Genomic DNA, 17,438 nt, shown 5'->3' on the forward strand with positions numbered 1-17,438 from the left:
AAAAGTCAAACCCTTCAATAATTTTGAAGGGTCCCAATCACTTGTAATCAATAGTTGCTTAGATTTGGGCATCTCTCTAGGTTGGTATTGGGTTTTACACCATATTGTTTTGACGTCAAAGATTTTGATGGCATTGTTCTACCAACGTAACATTTCTTTCTTCTTCACTGTCATTTATGACACACTCTGATTTTCGATGTCGCTTGTATTCGAACAGGACCATTCTTTGTTCTTCACTTCATTTTTGACGGATTCTAATACTTACTTTCTTGCTATTGGTTGTAACTCTCGCGGCCGCTTATCTTCTAACTGCATATTTCTTTGTTCTCACTTTGGGATATCTTTTAGCTGCATATATCTTTGTTCTTCACTTTCATTTTAGTTCAGTCCACTCCTCGTTGTCGAAGCTTTTTGTAACCGCATATCTCTTTGTTCTTGATTTTTTTTTTTTACTCGTTTTAATTTTGCTGCCGCTTATCTTCGACATTACTGAGAACAAAACACATTCTAAAGGTCTTTTTTTAACTTTATTGAATTTTTTTTTAACTTTTAGGAAGAAATATCGGTGTATGTATACTAAACTGACAATCCAAAGTCATTTGTTTTTTATTTTTTTTGTAAAGTGCAAATTATGTTCTTGTCTTGAGAAGGTGTGGGGATTCTCAGCCCTATTTATGTAATTTTGCTTGTTTGGAGTTGAACTTATTTACTGCAATTTTTGTTTGTTTCGAGTTTCATTTATCTGTTAATGGTGATTTGTGGCAGTTTTATGCTTGGAAGATTATTTGACTTATTTTTGGTTTAAGGGAGCTCTTTACTTTCTTCGTAAAACTTGTTTTTTGGAAAAAAAACTTTTTCTTTAAATTAATTTCATTCAAGGACACAAATATGCAAGGGTATGAAAATAATAAAAAATAATCTTCAGAGCAAAGAGCAGTGTTGTCATTTATGTTTAGTTTGCTACGAGTTCCTTTTTAGATTTTTATATTTTCAGGCCACACTCTATCATTGGGACTTACCCCAAGCCCTAGAAGAACGAGGTGGTTGGTTAAGTGCTGACATAGCAACATGGTTTGAAGAATATGCCCGAGCTTGCTTTCTCTATTTTGGTGACAGAGTAAGTAGTCAAATGTTAATTTTTGGTTTACATGTGAAATGTGGGTGAAGTCATATGGATTTTACTCCATGTGATTAAATAAAAAAAAGGTTTTTAAACTGAAAGTAAGGAGCGACATTAAAACTTAAAACGAACAGAAATTATTCCGTATATGAAAGGGGCTGTCCCTTCCTCAGTGCCTCGTAATTTACGCTAAAGTTTTTCATTGTTTAAAAAAATAGAGTCGTGAGAAAGTCAAACTTTAGCGTAAAGAGCGAGGCGCTGAGGAAGGGACAGCCCCTTTCATATACGGAATAATTTCTGTTCGTTTTAAGTTTTAATGTCGCTCCTTACTTTCAGTTTAAAAAACTTGTTTTTTTTATTTAATTTCTGATCGTTTTTTAAACAAAAAAAAAACTTTAGCATAAAGAGCGAGGCGCTGAGTAGGGCTCGAAATCCCTATGCCTTCCCAAGGCCAGAATATAATTTGCACTTTACTAAAAAAATACAAATGAATATGCATTGTCAGTTTAATATACATATACTGATATTTAGTAATAAAAAATATTATTTGATCTGTTAAAGTTACAAAAGTAAAAACATTTATTTTTTCTTTGTAAAGTGCAAATTATGTTCTGGCCTTGGGAAAACTTAGGGGTTTTGAGCCCTACTCACGCTAATTTCTTCCCGTTTTAAGTTTGACTCGGTTATTTATTGTAATTTCTGTTCGTTTTGGGTTTCATTTATTAGTAGAGGTGACCCTAAAGCTCCCACGAGTCACCCCTGCTGCCACCTACAACTTTTTTTACATAGTTTATGGATGGTTATGTGTGTTGGTCGATTTATTTGATGTTTTATGGATTTTGTCAGTGAGAATGAAAAAACAGGAACTTCGTCACATTTATGTCTGTTTACAAGGATGATTATGTGTGTTGCTCGATTTATTTTATATTTTTCATGGATGGTTATGTGTGTAGGTCAATTTATTTGATGTTTTTATGGATTTTGTCAGTGAGAATGGAAAAACAGGAACTTTGTCACTCCCTTCTTGTTGTTGTTCGATGCAGATGTTATGAGTTTCCGGGAAACAATATTTGTTATTGTTGTTCAAGCCAAATGTTATGAGTTTCCAAGGTAACAGTTAGATCATGTGTTTCCTTCTCAGCCAATCAGAGGACTTTGTTTACATAACAATTTGACCTTGATATTTCGTATATAACGGGCATGCAATGTGATTCAATTATCAGAAAGTATTGTGACACAATGGATAGAACAATTGACATAATTGATGAGCTTGAGGCCTTGGCACCCACAATTTACCATGTAAGTGCATTTTTATTTTCAAACAAATTTTCCTTGGACACCCTCCAGTATATTCAGCTAAAACGTAAATATATTCCTTTACCCTCAACCCCCCCCCAACAAACCTAACCACCACACAATCTTTATACTCAATGCAAAACGTAAATATATTCCTTTACCCTCAAACCCCCCGCCCCAACAAACCTAACCACCATACAATCTTTATACTCAATGCAAAACGTAAATATATTCCTTTACCCTCAAACCCCCCCCCCCCCAACAAACCTAACCACCATACAATCTTTATACTCAATGCAAAACGTAAATATATTCTTTTACAGTCAAATACCTAACCACCGCAAAAAGAAATACCTTTTTGATAAATTTAGCCTTTCTCTGTGACATCCGTCACTATTGTTATTAAGCCGCTAACTTGACGATACATTTCCGCAAGCTTATAATTACCTTGTCACCCCTCTTCCAGTTTTGTTTACAAACGCGGTCTAGCCCAAAGGATTGTTCTTCCCGTCAAATTAAAACGATTTTAGGCAAAATTAGATTGTGGATTCGTAACCTGTATTTGCCGGAGAACCGGTGAAATGCATTCTAAACAAAATAATTGCTAACAATATATTTAGGACATTATGTAAAAGGGAGGAGGGGGCAATACATCGCTTCTAACAGCATTGTTCTATGTAAATTACGTAAAAGGGAGGGGGGTAATACATCGCTACTAACAGCTTCGCTGTAAAGTAAATTACGTAAAAGGGAGGGGGGCAATACATCGCTTCTAACAGCTTCGCTGTAAAGTAAATAATGAAAACGGGAGGGGGCAATACATCACTTCTAACAGCTTCGCTGTAAAGTAAATTAGGTAAAAGGGAGGGGGGCATTACATCGCTTCTAACAGCTTCAGTGTAAGTAAATTATGTAAAGGGGGGAGGGCAATGTCTTCAATTCTACCGCCATCATTGTAAAGTAAAAACAAACTATTTCTTCGCATTAAAAGTAAGGGGGGGATTCGGTGTGTAGACATGTACACCCATTGACGACAAAAAAAATGTGTAAATATATGTGTTGCGTCTCTAGGCATGTTTTTAATTTTTTTCAAGCTTTCAATAAAGTTTCTTTTATATTCCCGGGCGTGAATCCAGGATTTTTGTTGGGGGAGTGGAGTTAGCACTTTTAATAGTGACAAAATAGAAAAGATAATTGTTTCTTCCTCATTTAGTGATTTTAGCTATAACATTTGTCTTTATTGATCTAGCATGCGCGTGAATAAAAACCTGAACGTTCATATAATAATGCTTTGAGTTATTTCCGAGAAAAGTTGAATTTATTATAATCAAACTATGATTTTCAGAGTTTAGGTTGCTTTCGACAAAAGATTTCTCCTTACATACGGGAAATTTCCACAAGATGATTGATCCATGGCCCTTCTAAATGTGATAGAAGCTACTACACCCTGCTTCAATCTCTTTTTACGTATTCAAACTGAATTCTCGTATAACAATGCTTTGAGTTATTCCTCAGAAAATTGACCCCTCTAAATATTTACTCAGAGGAGCGGGTGCTGAAATGTAAAACGTTACCTATTTGCCAATCATTTTCACAGTTTTCAAGTTGAGATCCTTGAACACACTCCCTCCTTCTCAGTTTATTCTATGAAAGTGAGCTGTATTTGTTAGAGTTTCAGAATCATTACATATTTATTTAATTTAAGCACTTTTTTTTCAGATATAATAATGTTCGATGTGATTGACACGGAATATATTGGTCTGAAATATTCCTCAACTGGCAATATTTTCGAAGCAGCTTTCTTACTCCTAGACAATCAACGACGTGAAATTCATTGCTATAAATGGAACATCAGATACAATATGTATAAGTACGAGAAAAACAGATGGGGTCCAACACTAAATTTTATAAATCGAAATGGCTTTTACGCTAAAACCATACGAGCACATAATGAAAATGGCTATGAAATACAACATGTACAAGAAGAAATTCAGGAAATATGCAGTTTTTTCGGTGTGCAAGCTGTTTATGTTAAGGGAAACGTGCCAACTGATAAACTCTTGCTAGAAAAATGTGATAAAAACATAGCATTATTCAATTTAGAAGACTTCAAATGTGAGAAATACCCGCATTCAGTCCATGACCCAGAAGATGAAGTTAGATATTTCGCTCAGTGGATACCGGAAAAGATACCTGACATGGAAAAATGCGTCAGATATCAAAAGTCCTAAACTTGCTCCTCCTCATATCAAATCGATTAAGCTTCTTTTTTTTTAAATATGTCAATATTTTTTCAAATGTTTTTAAATATGTTTAAGCAATAAATGTCTTAATCCTCAACCGTTTTTATTCTTTAGAATAATCCATCGCCATGAAAATTATACTTTCAGATTCAACATGTCAGGGAACACACTTTCAGGTTCAGTATATTGGAGAACCCTAAATAGTCACCTCTAAAAAGGTAAGTTAACCCTAAAAGGTTAAAGAATTTCGCTGAAATTACACTTTCAGATCCAACAGGTCAGGGAAAAAACTTTCAGGTTCAGCATGTAGGAGAACCCTAAATGCTCATCCCTAAAAAAGGTAAGTTAACCCTAAACTCTTAAAGAATTTCTCTGAAATCACACTTTCAGGTTCAACATGTAGGAGAACCCTAAATGCTCATCCCTAAAAAGGTAAGTTAACCCTAAACGCCTAAAGAATTTCTCTGAAATCACACTTTCAGGTTAGGTTTGGTAGGACCCCGACCCCACTACCACAACCCCAAAGGGTTCCAATCCCCCTACCCCAACCCCGAAGGAAGCCCCCCGGTCCACATAGGTTCCCCCAAGTACCCAAAAGACCACCGGGCTCCCAAAGGCCCCCCCCAACCCCCAAAGGCCACACACCGGTCCCCAAACGTCCCCCCGGCTCCCAAAGGACCAATCGGCCCTCAAGTGCCCCCCAGACCCCCACAGGCCCTCTCCGGGCCTCCCAACGGCCCACCGGGACTCCAACAGACCACTGGGCTCCCAAAGAGTCCTCCGGACCCCAAAAGGCCCCTGAGTCCCCATTTTTTAATACTTTTTATGGCTTTATTATATCTTTTCAGGACAAACTATTTTCTTAATGTCTATCCTAAACCCATTTTACAATTTGGAGTACCCATCCCTTTCACCCACAACTTTACTATACTGATTTTTGAATGCTCCAACACCAAGAAATACTTTTCAAAAGGCACTTCAAAACCAGTTCCATTCTTAGTGTCCCTCCTAAACCCATTTTATAAGTGGAAGCATCCATCCATTTCACCCACAACTTTACTTTACAGCTTTTTGGATACCTCAACACCAAAATATACCTTTCAAATCCATTTCAGAGCAACATCCTTTCTTAATGTCCCTTCTAAACCCATTTTCCAGCTTGAAGTACCCGTCTTTTTCACCACAACTTTACTTTACGACTTTTTTCCACACCCAAACATCAAGCAATACTTTTCAATGCATTTCAGAACAAGTTTTTTTTTCTTAATGTCCTTCATAAACCAATTTTACAAGTTGAAGTTCCCATCCTTTTCCCCCACAACTTTACTTTACAGCTTTTTGAATACCCCAACACCAAGCAATACTTTTCAAAAGGCATTTCAGAACCAGTTCATTTCTCAATGTCCCTCATAAAACCTTTATACAAATTGAAGTACCCATCCTTTTCACACACAACATTACTTTACAGCTCTTGAAGACCACAACACCAAGCAATACTTTTCAATGCATTTCACAACAAGTTCTTTTCCTAATGTCCCTCCTAAACCAATTTTACAAGTTGAAGTTCCCATCCTTTTCAACCCACAACTTTACTTTACAGCTTTTTAATGCCCCAACACGTAGCAATACTTTTCAAAAGGTATTTTAGAACCAGTTCATTTCTTAATGTCCCTCCTAAACCCATTTTACAAGTTGAAGTATCCATCCATTTCACCCACAACTTTACTTTACAGCTTTTTGGATACCTCAACACCAAAATATACCTTTCAAATTCATTTCAGAGCAACATCCTTTCTTAATGTCCCTTCTAAACCCATTTTGCAGCTTGAAGTACCCGTCTTTTTCACCGCAACTCTACTTTATGACTTTTTTCCACACCCAAACATCAAGCAATACTTTTCAATGCATTTCACAACAAGTTTTTTTTCTTAATGTCCTTCATAAACCAATTTTACAAGTTGAAGTTCCCATCCTTTTCACCCACAACTTTACTTTACAGCTTTTTGAATGTCCCAACAACAAGCAATACTTTTCAAAACGCATTTCAGAACCAGTTCCTTTCTTAATGTCCCTCATAAAACCTTTTTACAAATTGAAGTACCCATCCTTTTCACACACAAAATTACTTTACAGCTCTTGAAGACCACAACACCAAGCAATACTTTTCAATGCATTTCACAACAAGTTCTTTTCTTAATGTCCTTCATAAACCAATTTTACAAGTTGAAGTTCCCATCCTTTTCAACCCACAACTTTACTTTACAGCTTTTTAATGCCCCAACATGTAGCAATACTTTTCAAAAGGTATTTTAGAACCAGTTCATTTCTTAATGTCCCTCCTAAACCCATTTTACAAGTTGAAGCATCCATCCATTTCACCCACAACTTTACTTTACAGCTTTTTGGATACCTCAACACCAAAATATACCTTTCAAATTCATTTCAGAGCAACATCCTTTCTTAATGTCCCTTCTAAACCCATTTTCCAGCTTGAAGTACCCGTCTTTTTCACTACAACTTTACTTTACGACTTTTTTCCACACCCAAACATCAAGCAATACTTTTCAATGCATTTCACAACAAGTTTTTTTTTCTTAATGTCCTTCATAAACCAATTTTACAAGTTGAAGTTCCCATCCTTTTCACCCACAACTTTACTTTACAGCTTTTTGAATGTCCCAACAACAAGCAATACTTTTCAAAACGCATTTCAGAACCAGTTCCTTTCTTAATGTCCCTCCTAAAACCTCTCTACAAATTGAAGTACCCATCCTTTTCACACACAACATTACTTTACAGCTCTTGAAGACCACAACACCAAGCAATACTTTTCAATGCATTTCACAACAAGTTCTTTTCCTAATGTCCCTCCTAAACCCATTTTACAAGTTGAAGTACCCATCCTTTTCAACCCACAACTTTACCTTACAGCTTTTTAATGCCCCAACACCTAGCAATACTTTTCAAAAGGTATTTCAGAACCAGTTCATTTCTTAATGTCCCTCTTAAACCCATTTTACAAGTTGAAGTACCCATACTTTTCACCACGACTTTACTATACTGCATTTTTGAATGCTCCAACACTAAGCAATGCTTTTCAAATGGCATTTCAGAACAAGTTATTTTCTCAATGTCCTTCCTAAACCCATTTTACAAGTTGAAGTTCCCATCCTTTTCACCCACAACTTTTCTTTACAGCTTTTTGAATGCCCCCAACTCCAAGCAATACATTTCAATGCATTTCACAACAAGTTCTTTTCCTAATGTCCCTCCTAAACCCATTTTACAAGTTGAAGTTCCCATCCTTTTCAACCCACAACTTTACCTTACAGCTTTTTAATGCCCCAACACGTAGCAATACTTTTCAAAAGGTATTTTAGAACCAGTTCATTTCTTACTGTCCCTCCTAAACCCATTTTACAAGTTGAAGTACCCATCCTTTTCAACACGACTATAATATACTGCATTTTTGAATGATCCAACACTAAGCAATGCTTTTCAAATGGCATTTCAGAACAAGTTATTTTCTCAATATCCTTCCTAAACCTATTTTAGAAGTTGAAGTTCCCATCCTTTTCACCCACAACTTTTCTTTACAGCTTTTTGAATGCCCCCAACTCCAAGCAATACATTTCAATGCATTTCACAACCAGTTCTTTTCCTAATGTCCCTCCTAAACCCATTTTACAAGTTGAAGTACCAATCCTTTTCAACCCACAACTTTACTTTACAGTATTTTGAATGCGCCAACACCAAGCAATACTTTTCAAATACATTTCATAACAAGTTTTTTTTTATAATGCCATAAACACCCATTTTACAAGTTGAAGTACCCTTCCATTTCACCCACAACTTTACTTTACAGCTTTTTTGACTGCCCAACATCAAGCAATACTTTTCAAAGGCATTTCATAACTAAATTGCTTCTTATTGATTGTCCTAAACCCATTTTACAAATTGAAGTACCAATCCTTTTACACCCAAAACCTTACTTTACAGCTTTTTTGAATGACCCAACATCAAGCAATACTTTTCAAAGGGCATTTAAAAACAAATTCTTTTCTTAATGTAACTCCTAAGCCCATTTTACAAGTTGAAGTAGCCATCTTTTACACCCACAACCTTACTTTACAGTTTTTCTGAATGCTTCAACACCAAGCAATTCTTTTCAAAGGCATTTCAGAACAAGTTCTTTTCTTAATGTCACTCCTAAGCCCATTTTACAAGTTGAACTAGTCATTTTTTTAACCCAAAACTTTACTTTACAGCTTTTTGAATGCTCCAACACCAAGCAATACTTTTCAAAGGCATTTCAGAACAAGTTCTTTTCTTAATGTTCCTCCTAAACCCATTTTACAAGTTGAAGTACTCATCCTTTTCACCATAACTTTAGTATACTACTTTTTTGAATGCTCCAACACCAGGCAATACTTCTCAAATGACATTTCAGGAACTAATTTTCACATTGATGTGAAGGAAAGTTCAAGTTCTTTTCCTAACTATCCATACGAAAAGAAATAAGTTACAGATCAATTCAATTTTTCAAAAAAAAATTAAAATTTTCTACTTCAGTTCAGATTTTTCTCAAAGAGATGGAAAAATTTAAAATTACTGTTCTAAATTTTTCATAGAAGATGCAAAAAGTTATACGTTGATCATGAAAACTTAACTCAAGTCTGAATTTTACTCAAGAACTTATAGTTCAATTCTAATTTCTCCAGAGAAAAATAAAATCTTCCTCTGCAGTTCATAATTTCACAAAGACACAAAGAAATTTTAATTTCTCCTCTGAATTTTTGTAGAGAAAAGAAAAAGTTATAGTTCAATTTTAATTTTTTTCAAAGAAAATGAGAAATCTCCAACTTTTTAATAAACATTCTAAGTGTTTAACATGCTAACGTTCCCTAAGATAATAGAAATATAACACAGTAATGCATAAAATATTTTTATTGAAGTAACAACATAAAAATATGTTACAGATTTTATTTTACATTATTAACATCACTGAACAGCATTGAACATTCTGAATCTGTCCCATAAAATAATTTATCGAGTTCTCTCTCTCTTGACACTAGAGTTACTCGCTTCTCTTAGTTCATAACCACTAGAATAATCATTCATCCATTTTGAGTCATATGCAATTTCCACTGGGAATGCCACCTACTGATTCAATACACCTTTCATCTTAGGTATTATTTGATTCATTGACTATATGATCAATAGTAGTAATAATGCTCACTTGTGCTTCATTTTCCAATCAATTTGTCATTATATTCCTTAGTAATATTGTCTGACAATGCTCTTTTTATTTTACCAACAATTTCACTGTCTATTATCACATTATTTTTACAGAGGCAACAGTTTTGGCAAGTTGACAAGATATGATTTATAATGTTGGTGCAGCCGTAGGCCCTTCTTTTCTTTACTGATTTCATTCGAATGTTAACACCGGAAAGAAGACAAAAAGATCTATCAATAGCTAGCATGTTACCAGAACCATTAGCTAGATGTTGCCCATCTTCATCGATTTTTAATTTTAAGTTGGCATTCTCTTTAAGCACTAACTTCTCTGGAAATAATATTTTCACATATCCGCCTTTTGAATGATGAAATTTCTTGACTACTCCAAAGGAATTTAACTCCTCACTATCATGACAACGTAGGCAAACATTCCCAATAAGATCTCCACTACTACTTGTCCCATAGTTCAAATATATCTCTTTGTCAGCATTCAAGGCAACAATGACTTTATCATGTGCACACACTTTCTTTGAATAATTCAGTTTCACGTCTTTTTTTAAAATATGTTTAGGTGTTTATCCCTCCAATGGTAAGAAATGACTGACTTAAAGTACGTAATAAACTCGATAGTCTCGATAACCTTCCATGGGGTACCATTGAGAAAGCCACTCCCATTATATAAGCCGCAAGACAGCAAGTTTCCTATACCCGCCCGCATGCATAGTGAGAGAAAACTACAGTCGCCCGGTGGGGGGATTTTCCAGCGAGTATGGTTAGGTTAGGTTAGACTAGATTAAGCTAGGTTAGATTAGGTTAGGTAAAGTCAGGTTAGGTAAGTTAGGTTAGGTTAGCTAAGTAAGGCTAGGTTAGCTAGTAATCATCTCTCCATGTTTAAGTTAGGTTAGGCTAGATTAAGTTATGTTAGGTTAAGTTAGGTGAGGTTAGGCTAGCCTACTTACGCGCGCGTACGTAGGCTAGCCTAGCCTAACCTAACTTAACCTAACATAACTTAACCTAACATGCCATTGAAAAGTATTGCTTGATTTTGGGCATTCAAAAAAGCTGTAAAGTAGAGTTGTGGGTGAAATGGAAGGGTACTTCAACTTGTAAAATGGGTGTTGGATGGGCATTATGAAAAAAAAAACTTGTTCTGAAATGTATTTGAAAAGTATTGCTTGGTGTTGGCGCATTCAAAATACTGTAAAGTAAAGTTGTGGGTTGAAAAGGATGGGTACTTCAACTTGTAAAATGGGTTTAGGAGGGACATTAGGAAAAGAACTTGTTGTGAAATGCATTGAAATGTATTGCTTGGAGTTGGGGGCATTCAAAAAGCTGTAAAGAAAAGTTGTGGGTGAAAAGGATGGGAACTTCAACTTCTAAAATAGGTTTAGGAAGGATATTGAGAAAATAACTTGTTCTGAAATGCCAGTTGAAAAGCATTGCTTAGTGTTGGAGCATTCAAAAATGCAGTATAGTAAAGTCGTGGTGAAAAGTATGGGTACTTCAACCTGTAAAATGGGTTTAGGAGGGACATTAAGAAATTAACTGGTTCTAAAATACCTTTTGAAAAGTATTGCTACGTGTTGGGGCATTAAAAAGCTGTAAAGTAAAGTTGTGGGTTGAAAAGGATGGGAACTTCAACTTGTAAAATTGGTTTATGAAGGACATTAAGAAAAGAACTTGTTGTGAAATGCATTGAAAAGTATTGCTTGGTGTTGTGGTCTTCCAGAGCTGTAAAGTAATGTTGTGTGTGAAAAGGATGGGTACTTCAATTTGTAGAGAGGTTTTATGAGGGACATTGAGAAAGGAACTGGTTCTGAAATGCGTTTTGAAAAGTATTGCTTGGTGTTGGGGCATTCAAAAAGCTGTAAAGTAAAGTTGTGGGGGAAAAGGATGGGAACTTCAACTTGTAAAATTGGTTTATGAAGGACATTAAAAAAAAAACTTGTTGTGAAATGCATTGAAAAGTATTGCTTGATGTTTGGGTGTGGAAAAAAGTCATAAAGTAGAGTTGCAGTGAAAAAGACTGGTACTTCAAGCTGCAAAATGGGTTTAGAAGGGACGTTAAGATAGGATGTTGCTCTGATATGGACTTTTGAAAAGTATATTTTGGTGTTGAGGCATTCAAAAGCTGTAAAGTAAAGTTGTGGGTGAAATGGATGGATGCTTCAACTTGTGAAATGGTTTTAGGAGGGACATTAAGAAATGAACTGGTTCTGAAATACCTTTTGAAAAGTATTGCTAGGTGTTGGGGCATTAAAAAGCTGTAAGGTAAAGTTGTGGGTTGAAAAGGATGGGTACTTCAACTTGTAAAATGTGTTTAGGAGGGACATTAAGAAAAGAACTTGTTGTGAAATGTATTGAAAAGTATTGCTTGGTGTTGTGGTCTTCAAGAGCTGTAAAGTAATGTTGTGTGTGAAAAGGATGGGTACTTCAATCTGAAATGCGTTTTGAAAAGTATTGCTTGGTGTTGGGGCATTTAAAAAGCTGTAAAGTAAAGTTGTGGGTGAAAAGGATGGGAACTTCAACTTGTAAAATTGGTTTATGAAGGACATTAAGAAAAAGAAAACTTGTTGTGAAATGCATTGAAAAGTATTGCTTGATGTTTGGGTGTGGAAAAAAGTCATAAAGTAGAGTTGCAGTGAAAAAGACTGGTACTTCAAGCTGCAAAATGGGTTTAGAAGGGACGTTAAGATAGGATGTTGCTCTGAAATGAATTAGAAAAGTATTTTTTGGTGTTGGAGCATTTAAAAGCTGTAAAGTAAAGTTGTGGGTGAAATGGATGGATGCTTCCACTTATAAAATGGGTTTAGGAGGGACATTAAGAAAGGAACTGGTTCTGAAATGCCTTTTGAAAAGTATTTCTTGGTGTTGGATCATTCAAAAATTAGTATAGTAAAGTTGTGTGTGATTGGGATGGGTTCTTCAAATTGTAAAATGGTTTTAGGATAGAAATTAAGAAAATAGTTTGTTCTGAAAAGATATAATAAAGCCATAAAAAGTATTAAAAAATGGGGACTCAGGGGCCTGTTGGGGTCCGGAGGACTCTTTGGGAGCCCAGTGGTCTTTTGGGGTCCCGGTGGGTCATTGGGAGGCCCGGAGAGGGCCTTTGGGGGTCTGGGGGGGCACTTGAGGGCCGATTGGTCCTTTGGGAGCCCAGTGGGCCTTTGGGGACCGGGTGTGGGCCTTTGGGGGTCCGGGGGGTCCTTTGGGACACCGGTGGTCTTTTGGGTGCTTGGGGAACCTCTGAGGACCGGGGGATTCCTTCGGGGTTGGGGTGGGGGGATTGGAACCCTTTGGGGTTGTGGTAGTGGGGTCGGGGTCCTACCAAACCTAACCTGAAAGTGTGATTTCAGAGAAAGGCTTTAAGCGTTTAGGGTTAACTTACATTTTTAGGGATGAGTATTTAGGGTTCTCCTACATGTTGAACCTGAAAGTGTGATTTCAGAGAAATTCTTTAAGCGTTTAGGGTTAACTTACCTTTTTAGGGGTGAGCATTTAGGGTTCTCCTACATGTTGAACCTGAAAGTTTTTTCCCTGACCTGTTGGATCTGAAATTGTAATTTCAGAGAAATTCTTTAACCTTTTAGGGTTAACTTACATTTTTAGGGGTGACTATTTAGGGTTCTCCAACATGCTGAACGTGAAAGTGTGTTCCCTGACATGTTGAATCTGAGAGTATAATTTTCATGGCGACGGATTATTCTAAAGAATAAAAACGGTTGAGGCTTAAGATATTTATTGCTTAAACATATTTAAACATTTGAAAAAATAATGACATACTTTAAAAAAAGAAGCTTAATCCATTTGATATGAGGAGGAGCAAGTTTAGGACTTTGGATATCTGATGCATTTTTCCATGTCAGGTATCGTTTCCGGTATCCACTGAGCGAAATATCTAACTTCATCTTCTGGGTCATGGACTGAATGCGGGTATTTCTCACATTTGAAGTCTTCTAAATTGAATAATGCTATGTTTTTATCACATTTTTCTAGCAAGAGTTTATCAGTTGGCACGTGTCCCTTAACATAAACAGCTTGCACACCGAAAAAACTGCATATTTCCTGAATTTCTTCTTGTACATGTGTAATTTTACAGCCATTTTCATTATGTGCTCGTATGGTTTTAGCGTAAAAGCCATTTCGATTTATAAAATTTAGTGTAGGACCCCATCTGTTTTTCTCGTACTTATACACATTGTATCTGATGTTCCATTTATAGCAATGAATTTCACGTCGTTGATTGTCTAGGAGTAAGAAAGCTGCTTCGAAAATATTGCCAGTTGAGGAATATTTCAGACCAATATATTCCGTGTCAATCACATCGAACATTATTATATCTGAAAAAAAAGTGCTTAAATTAAATAAATATGTAATGATTCTGAAACTCTAACAAATACAGCTCACTTTCATAGAATAAACTGAGAAGGAGGGAGTGTGTTCAAGGATCTCAACTTGAAAACTGTGAAAATGATTGGCAAATAGGTAACATTTTACATTTCAGCACCCGCTCCTCTGAGTAAATATTTAGAGGGGTCAATTTTCTGAGGAATAACTCAAAGCATTGTTATACGAGAATTCAGTTTGAATACGTAAAAAGAGATTGAAGCAGGGTGTAGTAGCTTCTATCACATTTAGAAGGGCCATGGATCAATCATCTTGTGGAAATTTCCCGTATGTAAGGAGAAATCTTTGTCGAAAGCAACCTAAACTCTGAAAATCATAGTTTGATTATAATAAATTCAACTTTTCTCGGAAATAACTCAAAGCATTATTATATGAACGTTCAGGTTTTTGTTCACGCGCATGCTAGATCAATAAAGACAAATGTTATAGCTAAAATCACTAAATGAGGAAGAAACAATTATCTTTTCTATTTTGTCACTATTAAAAGTGCTAACTCCACTCCCCCAACAAAAATCCTGGATTCGCGCCCTAGAATATAAAAGAAACTTTATTGAAAGCTTGAAAAAATTAAAAACATGACTAGAGACGCAACGCATATATTTACACATTATTTTTCTTGTCAATGGGTGTACATGTCTACACACCAAATCCCCCCCCTTACTTTTAATGTGAAGAAATAGTTTTTTTTTACTTTACAATGATGGCGGTAGAATTGAAGACATTGCCCTCCCCCCTTTACATAATTTACTTACACTGAAGCTGTTAGAAGCGATGTAATGCCCTCCTCCTTTTTACGTAATTTACTTTACAGCGAAGCTGTTAGAAGCGATGGATTTCCCCCCTCCCTTTTACGTAATTTACTTTTCAGCAAATCTGTTAGAAGCGATGTATTGCCCCCCTCCCTTTTACGTAATTTACTTTACAGTGAAGCTGTTAGAAGCGATGTATTGCCCCCCCTCCTTTTACGTAATTTACTTTACAGCGAAGCTGTTAGAAGCGATGTATTGCCCCCTCCTCCCTTTTACCTAATGTCCTAAATATATTGTTAGCAATTATTTTGTTTAGAATGCATTTCACCGGTTCTCCGGCAAATACAGGCTACGAATCCACAATCTAATTTTGCCTAAAATCGTTTTAATTTGACGGGAAGAACAATCCTTTGGGCTAGACCGCGTTTGTAAACAAAACTGGAAGAGGGGTGACAAGGTAATTATAAGCTTGCGGAAATGTATAGTCAAGTTAGCGGCTTAATAACAATAGTGACGGATGTCACAGAGAAAGGCTAAATTTATCGAAAAGGTATTTCTATTTGCGGTGGTTAGGTATTTGACGGTAAAAGAATATATTTACGTTTTGCATTGAGTATAAAGATTGTATGGTGGTTAGGTTTGTTGGGGGGGGGGGGTTTGAGGGTAAAGGAATATATTTACGTTTTGCATTGAGTATAAAGATTGTATGGTGGTTAGGTTTGTTGGGGGGGGGGGGTTTGAGGGTAAAGGAATATATTTACGTTTTGCATTGAGTATAAAGATTGTATGGTGGTTAGGTTTGTTGGGGGGGGGGGGGTTTGAGGGTAAAGGAATATATTTACGTTTTGCATTGAGCATAAAGATTGTATGGTGGTTAGGTTTGTTGGGGGGGGGGGGGGGTTTGAGGGTAAAGGAAAATATTTACGTTTTAGCTGAATATACTGGAGGGTGTCCAAGGAAAATTCTCTTGAAAATAAAAATGCACTTACATGGTAAATTGTGGCTGCCAAGGCCTCAAGCTCATCAATTATGTCAATTGTTCTATCCATTGTGTCACAATACTTTCCGATAATTGAATCACATTGCATGCCCGTTATGTATGAAATCTCAAGGTCAAATTGGTATGTAAACAAAGTCCTCTGATTGGCTGAGAAGGGGGATCTAACCGTTACCTTGGACACTCATAACATTGGGCTTGAACAACAATAACAAATACTGTTTCCCGGGACCTCATAACACCTGCATTGAGAAACAATAAGAAGGAAGTGAGAAAGTTCCTGTTTTTCCCTTATCACTGACAAAAACCATAAAACCGTCAAATAAATTGACCAACACACACAAACATCCATTAAAAACCTCAAATAAATCGACCAACACACATAACCATCCATGTAAACAGACATAAATGTGAAAAAGTTCCTGTTTTTTTCATTCTCATTGACAAAATACATAAAACATCGAATAAATTGACCATCACACATAACCATCCATAAACTATGTAAAAAAAAGTTGTAGGTGGCAGCAGGGGTGACTCGTGGGAGCTTTAGGGTCACCTCTACTCTTATTTATCAATGCTGATTTGTGGTAGTTTCACGCTTGGTAGATTATTTGATTTTATTTTTGCTCATTTTTGGTTTAATGGAGTTCTTTACATTTCTTTGAAAAACTCATTTTGTAGAAAAAGTTTTTTTAATTAATCATAAATAAGACGCGCTTTAAGTCATTTTAATATTCATTAAGAATATAATGACTTCCCCATAAATAAATTCGAATACAAAGGCTGGCAATTACAAAGCACCCTATATCTCAGAGTAAAGTTTTTTTTTATTAGAAATACATAATTTCAACAAAACAACAACCTTAGCCAAGGGAAAGCAGAGCTCGACATTTGAGCTTAATGCATAAATGGAAAGCGATTCTGTCATTCAGAAGTCCTATATCCGAACAAGAGTAATCTTAAAGACAATTTTTTTTAAAAATAATGATGGGAAATCTGGCGCCCCCTTCATAGCAATGTCCCTTCCCCCATGAAAACTTCCTTCATGAAAAGATCCTTCCATATAACCCCCGACCCACTCCCACCCCGCACTACCAGAAAAAATTCCCCCTGAAAACGTCTGTATACTTCCCATTAACCAATACTATATGTTAACATTGGGTAAAGTTCATAACTTCCAGCCTCCCCTGGGGGCTTTGAGGGATTAAGTCATCCTAAAAGACATAGTTATAATATTTTCGACCATGATGAACAAAATGGCTATCTAAAAATTTTGATTGGGTGACTTTGGGAAAAAAATGAGCGTGGGAGGGGGCTTAGTTGCCGTCCATTTTTTTGGTCGCTTAAAAAGAGCTCTAGAACTTTTAATTTCAGTTCCAATGAGC

The 17,438-nt window shown here is 36.1% G+C and overlaps 1 protein-coding gene across 1 annotated transcript in view; it reads left to right on the forward strand.

Moving 5' to 3' along the window:
* LOC148947468 (lactase-like protein) overlaps positions 1-17,438 on the forward strand; it is a 114,353-nt gene that overhangs the window by 21,467 nt on the left and 75,448 nt on the right. Inside the window, exon 3 of the mRNA XM_089095272.1 lies at positions 995-1,117. The gene's annotated coding sequence lies outside the window, so the exon portion shown is untranslated. The remainder of the gene's footprint in view (positions 1-994; positions 1,118-17,438) is intronic.

This window comes from Artemia sp. Qi Xiang Cuo, chromosome 10, assembly GCF_049724085.1.
Source record: "Artemia sp. Qi Xiang Cuo chromosome 10, ASM4972408v1, whole genome shotgun sequence".
NCBI classification, from domain to species: Eukaryota; Metazoa; Arthropoda; class Branchiopoda; order Anostraca; family Artemiidae; genus Artemia; species Artemia sp. Qi Xiang Cuo.